At 28.8% G+C, this 17,096-nt stretch overlaps 1 protein-coding gene across 1 annotated transcript in view; it reads right to left on the bottom strand.

The window, feature by feature from the left end:
• LOC107456972 (prostaglandin E2 receptor EP3 subtype-like) overlaps nt 1-14,403 on the bottom strand; it is a 95,792-nt gene extending 81,389 nt beyond the window's left edge. The window contains exon 1 of the mRNA XM_071185697.1: nt 14,243-14,403. The gene's annotated coding sequence lies outside the window, so the exon portion shown is untranslated. The remainder of the gene's footprint in view (nt 1-14,242) is intronic.
• Nucleotides 14,404-17,096: the final 2,693 nt, after the last annotated feature.

The following is a 17,096-nucleotide window of genomic DNA, read 5'->3' as shown; positions in this document are numbered from 1 at the left end:
AAAAAATTGCAATTATTCGAACAAAAATACAATATTAATTGAGAAAATACACCTGAATTCTTTTTTTGCTAACTGAAGTTAAAAACGGTCATAAAAACTTGTCTGGTGAATCATTTTATAACTGTCACATTTTATTTAACAATACATTAAATATAAATTGTATAATTATATGAAAAATTATACTGGGGAACAAACTTTTATTGCATTTATGCAAATACTTGTTCTTGCCTAATTCGGTAGTGAAGATTTCAAATCTGGAATTAGTTTCTCGAAGCAATCATTCGAATCGGTGAATAGATAAAGGGCTCTTAAGCCCCTAGTATCCACGTTATCGTTATCGCCAAGTAATTAGCATATAAAAAGTTTGGTTTTTGAACCATTAAAATTGCATCTTATTTCGTAAACATCAATCATTATTAAGGGCCGGAATAGCCTGGTCGGTAGGGAGCTGGGCCCATGTTCGAGAGTTCCTGGGTTCGAACCCGCCGGCAGAAGACTCCCCGTGTAGTAAAGGGACTGATGCAAGTTAAATCTGTCGAGTCGCAAAAGTCCTCCATGTTCCCATAACAAATCATCACCTCTGGGGATACTGGTTTGGAGATCGATCGTTCTCTGATTCAGGTCAAAATTACGATCTGTAGATGAATGAATATCTGTATGAATGGGTCCGCCCTGTAAACGGGTGCAACGTATGGTGTGGCAGAATTCGAATTATTGGCCATAGATGGCGCCACTGGAAAACAAGAACAATCGCACCCCCTCTGCCTAAATAGGCATACGTCAACAACAACATTCAATCATTAGATCAATAGTCGTTAAGGTTTTTCTGTTTTTTTTTTTTTAAAATTTTTCTATTTTATTTTATTATTTATTTATTTATTATTTATTTATGTTGGCATTGAATAGTGCCAGCAGATGCAATCCAACCTTTCTTGCGATTGCTGCTTTTAATTAAGAGATTGAGAAGAAGTTATGATATCTATCTTAACCTCTTACTTACGATAAAGATTTCCGCAAGTGGGATTAACTTCTTTTATTGATCATTTTTCGAATGCCTTCTGACATTATCTGAAAGCCAACTGGTGTTAATCAATAATCCCATCCTATACGGAAACAGAAAGTTTAGCCGTAGAAATAAAAATATCAAGAACTGTGGAAGAACTGCTCTAATTCAATGAAGATAAATATTTTTAGCAAACGCTATCACAAAGCTCTACAATTCGTTTGTCTAACCTCATTGCCTGATATTGTTAAGCTCTTTTTGAATAAATAAAAAAATGTAATGGTTTAATTAAATAATTTTAAAGGGTTCAAATAAAATTAAGTTTCCGACAATAGTTTAGTTGGAAAATAAATAAAATGCTTGTTATCGTTTAAGTAAAATTTATTATTACTGTTAATATTTGAAGACAAAGGGACAAGAACAGTTTATGTTCATTTTTTTTTACAAAAATGACAATTGGATCGCCATGTGGTACATTTTAAGGATCACTCATTTTTGAGGAATCAAAAATGTTTTAAACACTCCCCGATAGTTATTATACAGTGAAGACGGGCTCTACTAAGGAAAAACCCTTTCCACGCGCAAAATCGTTTTGCATCTAAATCAACTTTGATGGACAAAAACTGCTCTTCCCGTGTGACCTTCATTTTAAATATTATAATAACAGCTATTTCGTGGTCAATTCTGATTTTTCTGTTTCAAATAACGTTTAATTTCCTCATTCACCTCTGCAAAGCCTTGAGAATGGGAGCTTATTTGTGAGCGCTCGAAACATGTCAAATTTTATTTCAATCCTTATATTATTTACCAAACGTTAGGAAAGGTGTTGTTTACATCAACTAAAACTTAGTTACATAACTAACTTTCTTACACAAATGTATGTAACAGTGAAGATTTGATTAGTTTCAAGGAGACAGGCAAACCCTGGGAAGTTCTTCACTCTTGTACGTTATGCGTTCGTTTATTAGATAGTTTCTCATCCAGTTTATTCCTAGTTACAAAGACAGAATTCATGAATTCTGTTATTTATAAGCGCACAAGTCCAAGTTTATTACAATTCCTTGCTGTAGGTAGAATTTTAAAAATATCATCTCCACCAAAAAAATTTATTAAAATTCAAATAAGTTAGGTGATAAACTAAATGAAAATAATTTTACTTAAGTCAATCTAAATCCCAGAATTGTTTCAACACAACATTGCTAGAACAAAATGTTGAATAAGGAAAAAGCTTTTAATGAGAAAGTCAGAATATCTATTGTACTTCAAATAACAAACTATAAAGAATCTAAAAAAATTTTCTCAGCAAACAGATACTGAACAAACGACTAAATCAATGGAATTAAATTTAAATAATATTTTGAATAAAGCATAAAGTAACAAACTTTATTTTCTTGTAAGAGCATATCTGCTTCGTAGAATTGTTTCCAGATGAAATAGTACTGTTAAAACAATTTCACTGGAAATGCGCAACACACGCTGTTATTATCTTTGTTAGAGCGTGAATCTATCAAAGTTTCAACTTTTTTCAACTCTTGCTTGAGATTTAAATATTTACATTTATGAGAATTCATTGCCTTTCTATGAATAAGTGAAATTGGACTTATAATTTCGCAAATAATGTAAAGGAAATGCATGTAATGTTTTTTTTTATTTAGATCAAAATGAACACACAAAAAAAATATTTAGCATTTTAATACTTATAGTTATGAAATACCGCTGTCTTTTTCTGCGTTATATGTAAAATCTTTTAAACATGGCTAACTTCCTAACAATAATTTTTCAAATCTGCACTTGTTTGATCTAAGAGAAAACGGTTATTCATCATTGAAATTTCGTTAATTTACAAAATCAATTATTGATTAATTTTTCATTATAAATGGGAAAAAATAAGACTATTTTTTTAAATTTATATTTTAGTACAAATATAATTCCGATAATCTAACAGATTTTTTTTTAAGTATTAGTCTGTTTTTTATAATTAATAAATGCCAAAATATATTTTTATTTGTAACTAGAGCATCTGGTAAATACATAAAAGGGACACCGGTACCCATCTGCGTCGAGGGTTAATAAAATGCTGTCCCGTTTTTCTATGAATAAGCGAGGTTGGACCTTTAATTTCTCAAATAATGTAAAGGAAATGCATGTAATATTTTTTGAAAATACAGAAAATAAAGATTGGTGTTTAACCCCTGGACAAAGAACTTTTATTATATATATATTTGATACTTTTTAATTATTTTATATTAATTTAGGTCAAATTAAGCAAAACATATTACATTTAGCATTTTAATAATTTATGGTTATGAATTGTTGATTAATTGATTAGTTTTTGATTGATTATTGGTTAATTATTGATTAATTTTTTAATATGAATGGAGAAAAAAAATCAGACTACCTTTTTATTTAAAATTTATATCTTAGTACAAATATAATTCCGATAATCAAACAGATTTTTTAGTAACTATTAGTCTGTTTTTTATAATTAATATATACCAAAATATATTCTTACTTGAAACTAGAGCATCTGGCAAATACATAAAAGGGACACCATTGTCCCATCTGCGTCGAGGGTTAATAAAATACTGTCCCGCTTTTCTATGAATAAGCGAGATTTGACTTATAATTTCTCAAATAATGTAAAGGAAACGCATGTAATTTTTGTTTGAAAATACAGAAAATAAAGGTTGGTGTTTAATCCTTTGACGTAATAGGTACTTTTACTAAATATATTTTTCATACTTTTTAATTATTTTATATTAATTTAGGTCAAAATAAGCAAAAAATATTACATTTAGCATTTTAATAATTTATGGTTATGAATTGTTAATTAATTGATTAGTTTTTGATTGATTATTGGTTAATTATTGATTAATTTTTTAATATGAATGGAGCTGGTCAAATATACTTCTCTGGAAAAATTTTTGAATTTGTTATTATCTCTGTAACACCTTGTTTCTTTGAAAAAATTATAAGGTGAGTGTTTGTATTTATATGTTTGAAGTGGAATTAATTGCATGCACTAGTTTTATTTTTCTAACTGTGAAAAAGAGAATTCAAAATATAGTTATTGAAGTTACGTTTTATTTTCATTTCAAGCATCGTAGCATAATAAAGTACTGAGATAAAGGGATTTTTATTCACTGGATCACCAAACGATGAAAAACCAGTGAAGGAACAAGTGTTCCTTTACTGGGTTTTTTTCCTAAGTAAAAGATAAACTTTGATTTTCTTGTACCTTTAGTGATGTTCCGCATCAAAAGTATGTTAAAAATACGAAAAACAACTTCTAACCAGTGAGGAAACAGGCNATGAATTGTAGATTAATTGATTAGTTTTTGATTGATTATTGGTTAATTATTGATTAATTTTTTAATATGAATGGAGAAAAAAAGTCAGACTACCTTTTTTTTAATTTATATTTTAGTACAAATATAATTCCGATAATCCAACACGTTTTTTAGTAAGTATTAATCTGTTTTATATAAATAAAAAAAAACAAATTTATTTTTACTTGTAACCGGTGTCCCATCTGCGGCGAAGGGTTAATAAAATGCTGGCCCATTATTGTTCTGCTGGTAAAAATGACCGAACTAATGTTGAGATTTTGTCAGTATTATTTGATTAAAGAATTGTAATATTTTTTACCAGGTAATTAAGATCGGAACTTCCAAATTCTAAAAGATAACTTTACTTTTTATGGAAAAATTTTTTGGTTTTTTAGTTTTCACAAATTAGCTAGTCTTTCAGAAATCTCTCTTCTCATATGCACTGTAATTGTGAAAATTCTGCTTTATGAAATTTTGTGATGACGACTTTTTATTGTATAATTGTCTCATCTGATAATGATTATTTGATAATATATATTACGAGTTACTTAGAAATAGAAACGGATATTATTTAAGAAAAAATTAATTTAAATATTCATGAAAATTTAGTGCTTAATTTCGCATAATTATTTTAGAGAAATATACAACAATAAATACATCAAAAAGTAAAAGTTTGAAAAATAAAAAATTTGAGTTTCCAATAACAAGTTCATTATTTTCAAATATTTTCACGAAACTTTAAGAATAAATTTTTTTTCATCTATTGAGTTTGTAATATACAGTAAAATATTTTGAAGAAACTCCTTATTTGATAAGACTTGTAGTTCACAAAGAAGAAACTTTTGAAACAAATATTTTCTTTTAATATTTGTTTTCTCAAAAAATTGTCTTTCTTCTAAGTCCTTATGAAATAAATCTGCAGTGTGGTGAAAAATTTCAAAACAAAAAACCTTCTTTTGTTCTCTCAACTCGATATGAATAATTCACCCTAGTCAAGCTATATAAGACGAAATTAAGGTACAGAGATTTTAATTTCCTCGAAATGAGAGCATTAATATATTTTTTTACCGTAATCTGTGAATTAATGAATACGTTTCTTTATCTTCTCAATCATTTATGATGTAAATAAAATGCACAATTAATTTCTTATATTTTTTACTATTGCGTACACTGAATAGCTGAATTATATTTATTGTATTAATTAAAAGGGAAATGTCCACTTTTAGTTTAATTATGTATTTAAAAATTTTTAAATATAAAAAAAAATCATTCTGCCTAAGAATAAATTATCTATATTAAGTTGTTGAACAATTTCTTCTTATAGAAGTTATGCTAAACGAAATGCACTAGAATATTTTATCACTTTTGATTAAAAACATATAATGTGTCCAAAAATGTAAGTAAACGTGCATTCCACAGTGGTTGAGTTTAAACTTTGTTTCTTTATTAATAGACAAAAGAATTGCAATGACACTCTAAAATTTACAAATTATGCTAAGTTACGAATTACTTAACCCTATGTTGCGCGAATCGCGATTTTTAAATAGTATTTTAACCTCTTGATTACGGCTGGCACAACATGTAAACCACATGTGAAACATGGAACACAGTAAGCAAAGGGTTGAACAAATTTAATACGATATCTCCTGGAGTCAGCTTGAAAATTACTGAAAGAAATCCTGCCCAAACATTTGGAGACGTATTGTGAAATGCGGAATAACTAACAAAATTTGAAGATTATTATTACGAGTCACTTAACTATTAACTGAAATTAAAACTAATTATTATGAAATAAAACTGTCAAGAATTTCATAAATACTAGATAAAATAGCGTTTTTTTTCACTTAACAGTGACAACAACTGACTACTCCATATTTTTCCAAAAATATCTTAGGGGAAAGTGGGGTAAGAGCGGGTAGCTAAGATTCAAAAGATTGTTGGAGTTAAACTGTCTGACCTAAAAAAAGACAGATTTATCAAGATATTCATTGTTTAGTAGTGTATAATATATTAGTCCTGAGAACAGTCATTTACGTACTATTTCTTTTATAAATTGTTTTTTTTTTTTTTTTTTTAATTNAAATTTTTTTTTTTTTTTTTTTTTAGAAAAAGTCAAATCACTCGGCTTTACCGGCTACAAATTTTAACTCGATTAAAAAATTAGATATACTAGAATTTCAGTGAAAAATTTATTTTGTATTATATGTCAATTTAAGAGAATTATGCATGTAATTTATATGTGTTGTAATCAAGTCCGTACTCAAGAGGGCTTATTGTCCTAAGGGAATGTTCAGGGCCCGTTCAAAGTTCCTTACAAAAAATATAGTGCTTATTAATTATTTAAAACAAAAAAAATAATTGCAGAAAATTTTTTATGTTTATATAAAAAGTAGAATTTTGTATAAAGGGTTCTCAAAATTCTACAAAATATGAAATTAATATTTTTTGTTCTTTAAGGAAGGGGCCCAATAAATCCTATCCTGGGACCCGTAAAATCTTTGTTTAGCCTTAAATGTAGTTATCTCCTTCCTCCACTGTATTGCAGCATTCATGTACCCAGCATAGGCACACATCAAGAGGGTACCCGGTATTACCCCAAGAAGAAAAGTAACGAAAAATACCTGCGCAACTATTGGTCTAAATCTTCATTGTTTGTTAAGGTAGGAGTCAGCCTATAAGCTTGACTTAATATAATTTTAATAACTGTAATGACCAATAAATAGGATACCTGGCCAATTTTTTTTAATCTTTTAAAAGTCACTGCATCGCTGAATTGGATACCTGCTAGCAACGTCATTGTGGGTAAAACGTGGCCTCCCTTGATTCAAAAGTCAATCAAGTTCGACACACATGCTTGGCGTTGTTTACAGGTATCCAATTAAATCTGATATAAATCACATGATTGGGTCTAATCAAGTATTTTCCTTCTTGAGTAAGTATCCAAATCGTTTAGGCTCAGAAAAATACGTAGATGTGAATTTATTCGGTGATTTAAATAAAGTAGGAGATTTTCGCCAAATTGGCGATTTTTTAAAAAAGATTTTTAAACCATTTTTCTGTTTTGAAGTTCAGAAAATACTTTTCATTTTTGACAAAATATTATGTACAGATGGATTCAATACAGTTTGGATGTATATGGAGTTTATAACGAAACTTTTAGTGCAGCTAATAATGGGTTTTCTTTTTATTCTGGGCATAGCTCAAAATGTGTTTATAAAAATATGAACACAGACAAAAATGCTTGCTTAAGAAAATAGGCACAGCTCAAAATGCGTGCTTGATGTTGCTGCCTCTCTATTGACTGAAATAAAAGCAATAAAAGAAAGTGGAGCATAATATTATTCTGCTTAAAAGAAAATCTGACTGAAGACGTATTCTCTTACTTTGTTAGGAAACAGTTCCTTTTTTTGCTTGTAAACATTATTTTGAATTTATATTATTAAGTTTAGTTTGAGATTTAATTGCACTCAGATTTAATTAAAGGAACTGCCATATTTTCTCTTTAATACAACTCATAAGATACGTCGACAAAGCCTGAAATACATATTTAAGAAAAATGACGCAGCCGAAATGTGTATTAAAAGAAACGACATATCGATTTAAGAAAATGTGCATAAGTAAATGATTCCGTTTTTGTACATTCCTTGTGACATTTATTGTTTTTTTATAGTTCCAAACAAATTTGTTACTTGTTGTCGTTCATTTGCCTAAATCATTTAATAAATTTTTTAATTAGACTTTTTGTCCCGAAGAGGACTGATCGTTAAGACACAGTTCCCAGCAGATCACCAAAGTCAAGCATCACTGGCTGCGGTCAGTGTGCGGGTGGGTAACCACTTGGGTCAGTCTGTGTAGGAAACGAGGTTGTGCGGTATTCGTTCTCGTTAAACTGTTCTACCGTAAAGTGCTCGACTTCGCGTGCAGGTCGTCGGGCTACCGAAGCTGGGTGCCATCCCCTCTGCATAGGATCAAAATTGTGATGGCACGTCTTCGGATCATCTTCAGGGATGTCTCCCAGACCGTCGCCAATAGCCCATTGTGCATCTCACCTCAGTGCGACGTAAATGAGCTACAACAACAACAACATAATTAGACTTTTTTGAAAAGACTTAAGAAATAGAGAGCTGTTTTTACAAGGTTGTCAAAGGCTACTATAAATTTTTAATCGTAGTATATTATGCTGAAGTGGGATAAATTTAGATTTTTTAAAAGTCATGCGTTATCATTTAATATTTTGAATTCGACGAAATCGCGTGAAAAGTTTCACTTGTAATATCTCCAGCTACCCCGGCCCCAACAGCCAAGATATTGTCCTGTAATGATTATGCTCAGTGGTTAAAACAGTAAGGAAAACTAAGAACATATAGTTATTAAATTTGGGTTGAACATTATTCATTTAAATAATTCATTGCGTTTAATATTTTACACCTCCGACGTATTGCAAACACATAAGGAAAGTTGGACTCGTCATTAGGATTGAGAAATGCAATCCGGGGCCAGAAACGTCATAGTACGCCGATAGGCCACTTCCCTATCGGAGACTAGATCTTCGAGGGCATTGAAATCGATTTTTTTTGTATGCCCTAACTTATCTTGATTTTATATTTCTGTGGAAGCCCAAAAATATCTGTATTGTAATTTGCCAATTTGTCAATAAAATTGGCGAGCTGCGCAAGTTAATCAGCAAATTATTAAGATACGATTAAATAACCAAGTTTGAGCAGTTTCTAATAAAAATTGTAAAAGAAAGACGTAAAATTTAGATAATTTACGCAGTCAAACCCCGCTATAGTGAATCTTCAAAGGGACCGAAATTTCGGTTCACTATAACCGGGAGTTCAATATATCCATACCGCAAACAGTTTTAACTAATGGTTCTAAAATCCTCCCTTTTATTACACATTATTTGAATAAATGACCAATAAAATGAAATACAAAAATGACTAAAAAACAATATGTATTAACAAAAAATGGGTTAAATTTTATTTTTTATTACTCTTCGTCTAGCGTACAAAAAATTTAGGGATGGCCTTTATTTAGGGGTGGTAAATTGAGATAAAAGAAGCAAACAAGAAAAATGCTTACGGCTACATTCCACTCTATAGATGGTTTTAAAAATTGGTACATGTATTATTTGTAGAAATTTCAAAATTACCAGAAAATGAAGAAAAAAATCAGTCGAAGACAGAAAAAAGTTCATAATATCCAACTTCCTCTCTTTTTTTAGTTCACTATATCCACAAAAAATAACATTATATGTGTATAACAAGGCACGGGAGTGAATGTTTTGTTCACTATATCCGGTAGTTCACTATAGCGGGGTTTGACTGCATTAATAAAAGTACAGGCTCAATTGCTCATAAACAACTAGTCTATAATAAGTAAGCACTCCTAGTGGCAGTTGAAAACATTTTCGGCCACTGGTTTTTATGTAATTCCTTATCCTTCAGATGTCTCTCCTTCAATTTGGAACTGAATCTCCGCCTGGATAATTAAAGATTAAATCTTGACTTCATTTCAAGCTGTAAAATAATTAGACTGGAGTTGTTCAAGGAGGAACTGCTAAATTCACTGGGTTGAAATATAAGGGGAATAGTAACTTTTTTATTCTTCATGGCAAAATAGTTTCGTAAATCTCCTTTGAATGAGATGGTAAAAACAGATTTAAACACAGCACAATACTATGTTTTGTTTTAAAATTACGTTGTTGTTTTTGTTTCTAATGTCATTTTCCACACTATCAAGACAGCTTGGTGAAACCGAGCAAATTTAAGGCAGAGGGTGCGTTTCTTGTTTTTCAGTGGCGTCATCTGCGGCCAAGAATTCGTCTTCAGCCACTAAAATTACGTTAAGAATGTTATACTTAATTTAAAATCAACGATATCAATTTATTCACTGTCTCAAAATCGTATCTAAAGCGTGATACATTCAAACAATTTGCGAAAATAATATAATCAAATAACCAGACTATGCAAGATAATTTTTTGTAAATTCAATTAAAAGTAAAGAAGAAAAGGATAAATTTATCGTTCAATTAGCAGTTAATCGTATTACATTAACAGAGTGCACCGTATGTTATTTGAAAAATGTGAGGGAGAAAAGACGTTTTTTTTACTTGTTACAGCAATAGAGTAGCATGCAAATACTTAAAATATTTCTCTATATTAAATATATGAAAACTCCGCATTCGTATTATTGTTATGAGAAATATTATTTGACGAATAGTTAGCTAAGTGAATTAAAGCTTTTATCATCTTATATAAAAGTATTGTAAAAATAGAAGGCATTCGTATTAATTTTGTAAAAGAAATATTATTTGAAAATTCGCTTCATAATAACTGAAAGCGATTCCGTTCCAGGTTTTCAATTTAAAAACTTCAGTTTTGAATGTAATTTCATTTGATTTTTAATGTAAGACATTCTATTTAATTTGAAATGTGAAGCATTCTATTTGAATTTGAATATGAAGCATTTTGTTTGATTTTGAAATGTTAGACATATCTTTTAAATTTTAATATGAAATATACCGTTTAGCTCTGATTATAAAGTATCCAATTTGAGTATACGGCACATTAAGCCCCCTTGTATGCATTAAATTATTCTTTAGCATACATTGATAAATTTTACATAATCTGAAAGATAATTGTAACGTTTTCGTAAAGAAATTATAAATAAAAAATGTTCTTGTATGTACTAAGTTCTTAGAAACGTTATAAATTAAGTTTCAGAATTTTCTCTTTTTATCAACATATGTTATATGTAATTTACTCCATTTCATGAATTTTGTTATCTTTTTTTATTGCTTACAGGTCAAAAAAAATTTCTAAAATATTATTTTTTTAAAAAATTATTTGGGGTAAACTCGCTTTGTACAGATATATAGAAGTTTTTTCTTTTGTATTTTTCTTATTTTTNATCTTCAAGATATTTGAAAATTGAATCGTTTATAGCAAAATTTAAAACAATGGCTAGCTTTTAACCAATCAGAAAATTCCATTTCGACTTTCACTGATATCGCTGGAACGGTTTATCGCACGGGATAAAAAGTATCCTATGTCCTTCTCCTGGCTCTAAACTACCTCCCTGCCAATTTTCAGCTAAATCGGTTCAGCCGTTCTTGAGTTATAAGTGAAGTAACTAACACGACTTTCTTTTATATATATAGATAACTGTAATGACCAATAAATAGGATACCTGGCCAATTTTTTTAATCCTCTAAAAGTCACTGCATCGTTGAATTGGATACCTGCTAGCAACGTCATTGTGGGTAAAACGTGGCCTCCCTTGATTCAAAAGTCAATCAAGTTCGACACACATGCTTGGCGTTGTTTACAGGTATCCAATTAAATAGGTTGAGTAAGTATCCAATTAAATCTGATATAAATCACATGATTGGGTCTAATCAAGTATTTTCCTTCTTGAGTAAGCATCCAAATCGTTTAGGATCAGAAAAATATGCAGATGTCGTGAATTTATTCGATGATTTAAATAAAGTAGGAGATTTTCGCCAAATTGGCGATTTTTTTAAAAAGATTTTTAAACCATTTTTCTGTTTTAAAGTTCAGAAAATGCTTTTCTTTTTTAACAAAATATTATGAACAGAGTGATTCAATGCAGCTTGGATGTATATGAAGTGTATAACGGAGCATTTAGTGCAGCTTATAAGGATTTTTTTTAATTCTGGACATAGCTCAAAATTTGTTTATAAAAATAAGGACACAGACAAAAATGCGTGCTTAAGAAATTGGACATAGCTCCAAATGCGTGTTTAAGAAAACATGCTTAGCTCAAAATGCGTGTTTGATGTTGCGGCGTCTCTATTGACAGAAATAAAGGCAATAAAAGAAGGTGGAGCATGATGTTATCCTGCTTAAAAGAAAATCTAAGTGAAGACGTATTCTCTTACTTTGTTAGGAAATAGTTCCTTTTTTTTTTGCTTGTAAACTTGATTTTGAATATATTTTAATAAGTTTGAGTTGATATTTAATTGCACTCAGATTTAATTAAAGGAACTGTCACATTTTCTCTTTAATACAACTCATAAGATACGTGGGCAAAGCCTAAAATACGTATTTAAGAAAAATGACGCAGCCGAAATGTGTATTAAAAGAAATGACATATCGATTTAAGAAAATTTCCATAGTATATGATTCCGTTTTTGAACGTTTCTTATGGCATTTATTCTTTTTTTAATAGTACCAAACGAATTTGTAATTTGCTGTCTTCCATCTGCCTAAATCACTTAACAAATTTTTAATTAGACTTCTTTGAAAAGACTTAAGAAGTCGAGAGCTGTTTTTACAAGGTTGTCAAAGGTTACTATGAATTTATAATATTACTCTGAAGTAGGTTAAATTTAGATTTTTAAAAATCATGCGTTATCGTTTAATATTTTGAATATGAGGAAATCGTGTGAAAAGTTTCAGTAGTAATATCTCCAGTTACTCCGGCCACAACAGCCAAGATATTGTCCTGTAATGATCATGCTCAGAGGTTAAAACAGTAAGGTAAACTAAGACCATATAGTTATTAAATTTGGGTTTAACGTTAAAGAATTAATTCATTGTGTTTAACATTTTTCACCTCCGACGTATTAAAAACACAGAAGGAACGTTGGACTCATCATTAGGATTGAGAAATGCAATCCGTGGCCAGAAACGACATAGTGCGCCGCTAGGCCACTTCCCTATCGGAAATCTTCAAACGCATTGAAATCGATTTTTTTTATTTACCTAAATTAGTTTGATTTTATATTTCTGAGAAAGCCCAAAAATATCTGCTTTATTGCAATTTGCCAATTTGTCAATCAAATTGTCAATCTGTGCAAGTTAATCACCAAATTATTAAGCTACGATAAAACAGCTAAATTTGCGCAGTTTCTAATAAAAATTGAAAGAAAACATAAAATTTAGATAATTTATACAGTCAAACCCCGCTATAGTGAACCTTCAAGGCACCGAAATTTTGGTTCATTATAACCGGGAGTTCACTATATCCATACCGCAAACAATTTCAACTAATAGTTCTGAACTCCTCCCTTTATTACACATTATTTAAATAAATGACCAATAAAATGAAATACAAAAATGACTAAAAAGCAATATGTATTAACAAAAAATGGGCTAAATTTTATTTTTTATTACTCTTCGTCTATCGTACAAAAAATTTAGGGATGGTCTTTATTTAGGAATGGTAAATTGAGATTTAAAGAAGCAAACAAGAAAAATGCTTACGGCTACAAAAAAATTGGTACATGTATTATTTGTAGAAATTTCAAAATTACCAGAAAATGAAGAAAANGAACCAGGTAACTTATATTTTTCGAGTTGCTATAGTTAGGATAATGAGAAAAAAAAAGTAGCATCAGAACTATTTTATCAAAGAATTATTAAAAGGAAGATGTAATAGTTTTCTGCTTTGTTTTATTTACTCCAAGCTAATTTGAAATAAAAATCATGCAAGCATATTCAAAACTTAGTTACGTTAAGTTTAAAGTGATAACAAAAACAATTCTGTTACACTAAAAACATATTGTTGTGACCACATCATATTATTATCCCCTATTGATAAATACCCTTGTAAATTTCTCTTACTTGCTTCATTCACTAAGCTCTTTATTTATTTTGTAAGAAAGTTTATTTCCTCAAATAACAATATTTTTAAAAAAAATATTGAAAGTATTACTCTTCTGAAATCACCAACTTAATCCAAACATTGCACATCACTTAACATTACTAATCACTAAAACCAAATAATGAGGTTTTAGAGGCCCCGCAAATAAAAATATTTAAAGGAACACGTTAGTTATTTGTTCTAAACACAATAATTTTAAAACGAAATTCTACAAATTGAACAAAATAAATTAGTGTTTGAAAAACTGAATGAATGCTTATGAAACTTCTTAACTCACCAATTAAATCAAGAAATTTCTAACTCCGATTTAGTCCAATAATCGAGAACTTTAATCCACGAAATATCTTCCTTTCAATAAATTCCATTGTTTTTCATCCTATTTCCTTTTTTCCATCCGTGTATGATCTTCACGAAACCATGATCGAAAGGAAAATGATCAGCAAACGATTTCTCTTCTCCTTGAAAACATTTAGAAAAACGACCACATGTTGCAGGCAATCTCCGCTAGAGGGAGATTTTGAAAGAAACAAACATTAAAGGTAAACAAGTTAGTTGATCGTAGTTTGCTTTTAATTCTCCGTCCTTGTTGGTTTATCAGAAATAAAATATAGTACTTGTCGTCTAAAATGAAATACAATCTATTTTTCAGTCCCTAATTACATCTTTAGAAGGAAAGTTAAATTTTGTTAGGTTTCAATAATTTATTATCGTTCATAAAAGTTGAACAATGCGTATTAGGTATTTTAAAACATTCACATATTGGTAAAAAAAATTTCTGCAAAGAGTATTTTGAAGATTATCTGCGAATCAGTATATTAAATAAAAATTATTATAAATAGTTTATGTTTCAAATAAATAATCATGATATAAACTTATTAACTTGCAATAATAATCCTAATGATATTATATTTAATAATAATATTGAAATTTAGCTTACAACGATAATCTGAATTGTGACTTTTGAACTATCAAGGAACAAATTATTTTGCAATAACTATCTAAGTTATATTTAAATGGACGCAAACTTTGCTGCTAGTGAGCATTACGCACTCTATTAAGCTATAATCTTAAATTTAAATTTTGAAGTTATTAACTAATACACATTTTTATATTTCTAATTCATTTTTTCACTCTTGAAATAATTTGGCACACATTTTGCATTCAATAAACAAAAATAAAAAGAATGAAAACATTGAAAAAATAACCAGAAATGATTTTAAAATAACTAGTTTTTAACGATTTAAAAATAAAAATATTTCCTCACAGATAATTCTTTTCATATTTTTAAATCACTGATCTATACGAATTCCGGTCTATATAACTTGCACAAAAATCGTGCAAATTATGCAATATATTTTTTCATAATTCTAAATAAATCGTAATTATATATTTTATAAAGCAAATAATTATACATTAATAGTGTATACATTTCAGAAAGATGTTAATTTTATGTAATTATGAAAATAGTAAAATAATTTTATGTAAATGCAATCTTATGTAAGAAAATCCTAAGTTAACATTTAAATAACACATTACAAGGAATCAGATAAGTTTTGAATACGTTGCGTATTAGTTTATCGAATACGAAAAGCCAATTGCATAAAATACCTCTCTAAACATTAAGAAATATACAAATGAGAATTAAAATTGCATAAATAATCAATGCTTTTAACAAATTAAGAACCATCTAAATACATTCTAATTTTAGAACTTATCCAGATATTTGAAAATAAATGAATGAAGCTAATTTATAATCCATTTAAAAAAAGTCAAAATATATTTTTAAATATAAAATCTACAATATCTACGTTATCTATTTCTCTAAGTGCTCTCAAGAACTCATTAATATTTCACACTCCAAAAGTAAAAACTCGTTCTAAGTATTCTTCAACCAAGGATAAAAGAAACTGATAAAGCACATTGCTTGCATTGAAAATAAAAACTTTTCGAACATTTCTTTTACTTATTTTTTCTCTTCATCACTGAAGTGCATTAAGTTTTTGGTCCGGTTTTTTATTGGAGTTAATAGTTTTTGTTATTTAAAATATAAAATGAATAATTCAGAAGAACTCACATTTGTTGAGATTACTTACAGACTACTGGATTACTTACTGGGCTTCAAATCATGAGCTTTAATAATTAGGTAAAAAAACTTTAAAAAATGTAATTAAAATAGGTGGCACCGTTACAAGAGAAAACCAATGAAAAGAGTAATATATATATATATATATATATATATATTATACACATACATACATTATTTTCCAAANATATATATATATATACAGAGAGATAGATAAAACATGGAAAAAATTACAGAATAATGAAAAAAGAGAAGAAAAAAGTAGTTAAAATACTATTGTATTGATTACTATATTTTGATTTGACTATATTGATATAATATTAGAAAGCACACATTTTTGTGGATATAATCGTGTGAGCTGATGAAAAGATTATATATTTTTTTCCGGATTTTTATTAATATTTTTTCCCCGGATTTTTATTATTTTTAAAATTTTTTTAATTATTTTTTTCCTGTTTTTTTTCCATTGTTCTATAATTTTTTCCATGTTTTCTCAACATTTTGAGCTTATTTTATGAGTTCTATATACCTATTTTCTGAGAATTATGCAATAAAATTATTTAATGCAGTTCAGAATCACTTGTAAATTAAAATATAAATAGCCTTAATATAAAAACATGCTTACATATTTTTAAAGGAGAACTTCTGTTTCTGCTCATGAAAAGCAACAATGCAGATAGCTACAAACCCTCATCAACTTGCCAGCTACAGTTAAAGCCAAAATCAAAATACACCAATATTGGAGTTTTTGTCCATTATAATTGGAAATGTTTAACTTATGGTCTAAAGAGGCAAGAGACTTCGGTGTAAATTTTTTGCATTTTCGGTGTTTTGAGCTTTTATGCACTTTTATATTATTCTATTCTATTCTATATTATTCTATTCTATTATTATTCTATTCTATATCTACAGTGGCGCTCACGTACTTAAGGACTGTGTTTTCAAAATAAATGCGTCATTATATTGGATGAATATTATGTTTTGATCAAGATATCTACCATAACGATGATTTCTACCTTAGTTGAACTTCAATCCTCAAATAATTCAT

This window comes from Parasteatoda tepidariorum, chromosome 9 (assembly GCF_043381705.1).
Source record: "Parasteatoda tepidariorum isolate YZ-2023 chromosome 9, CAS_Ptep_4.0, whole genome shotgun sequence".
In the NCBI taxonomy this organism is placed as follows: Eukaryota; Metazoa; Arthropoda; class Arachnida; order Araneae; family Theridiidae; genus Parasteatoda; species Parasteatoda tepidariorum.
This window is presented reverse-complemented; position numbering and strand designations above follow the sequence as displayed.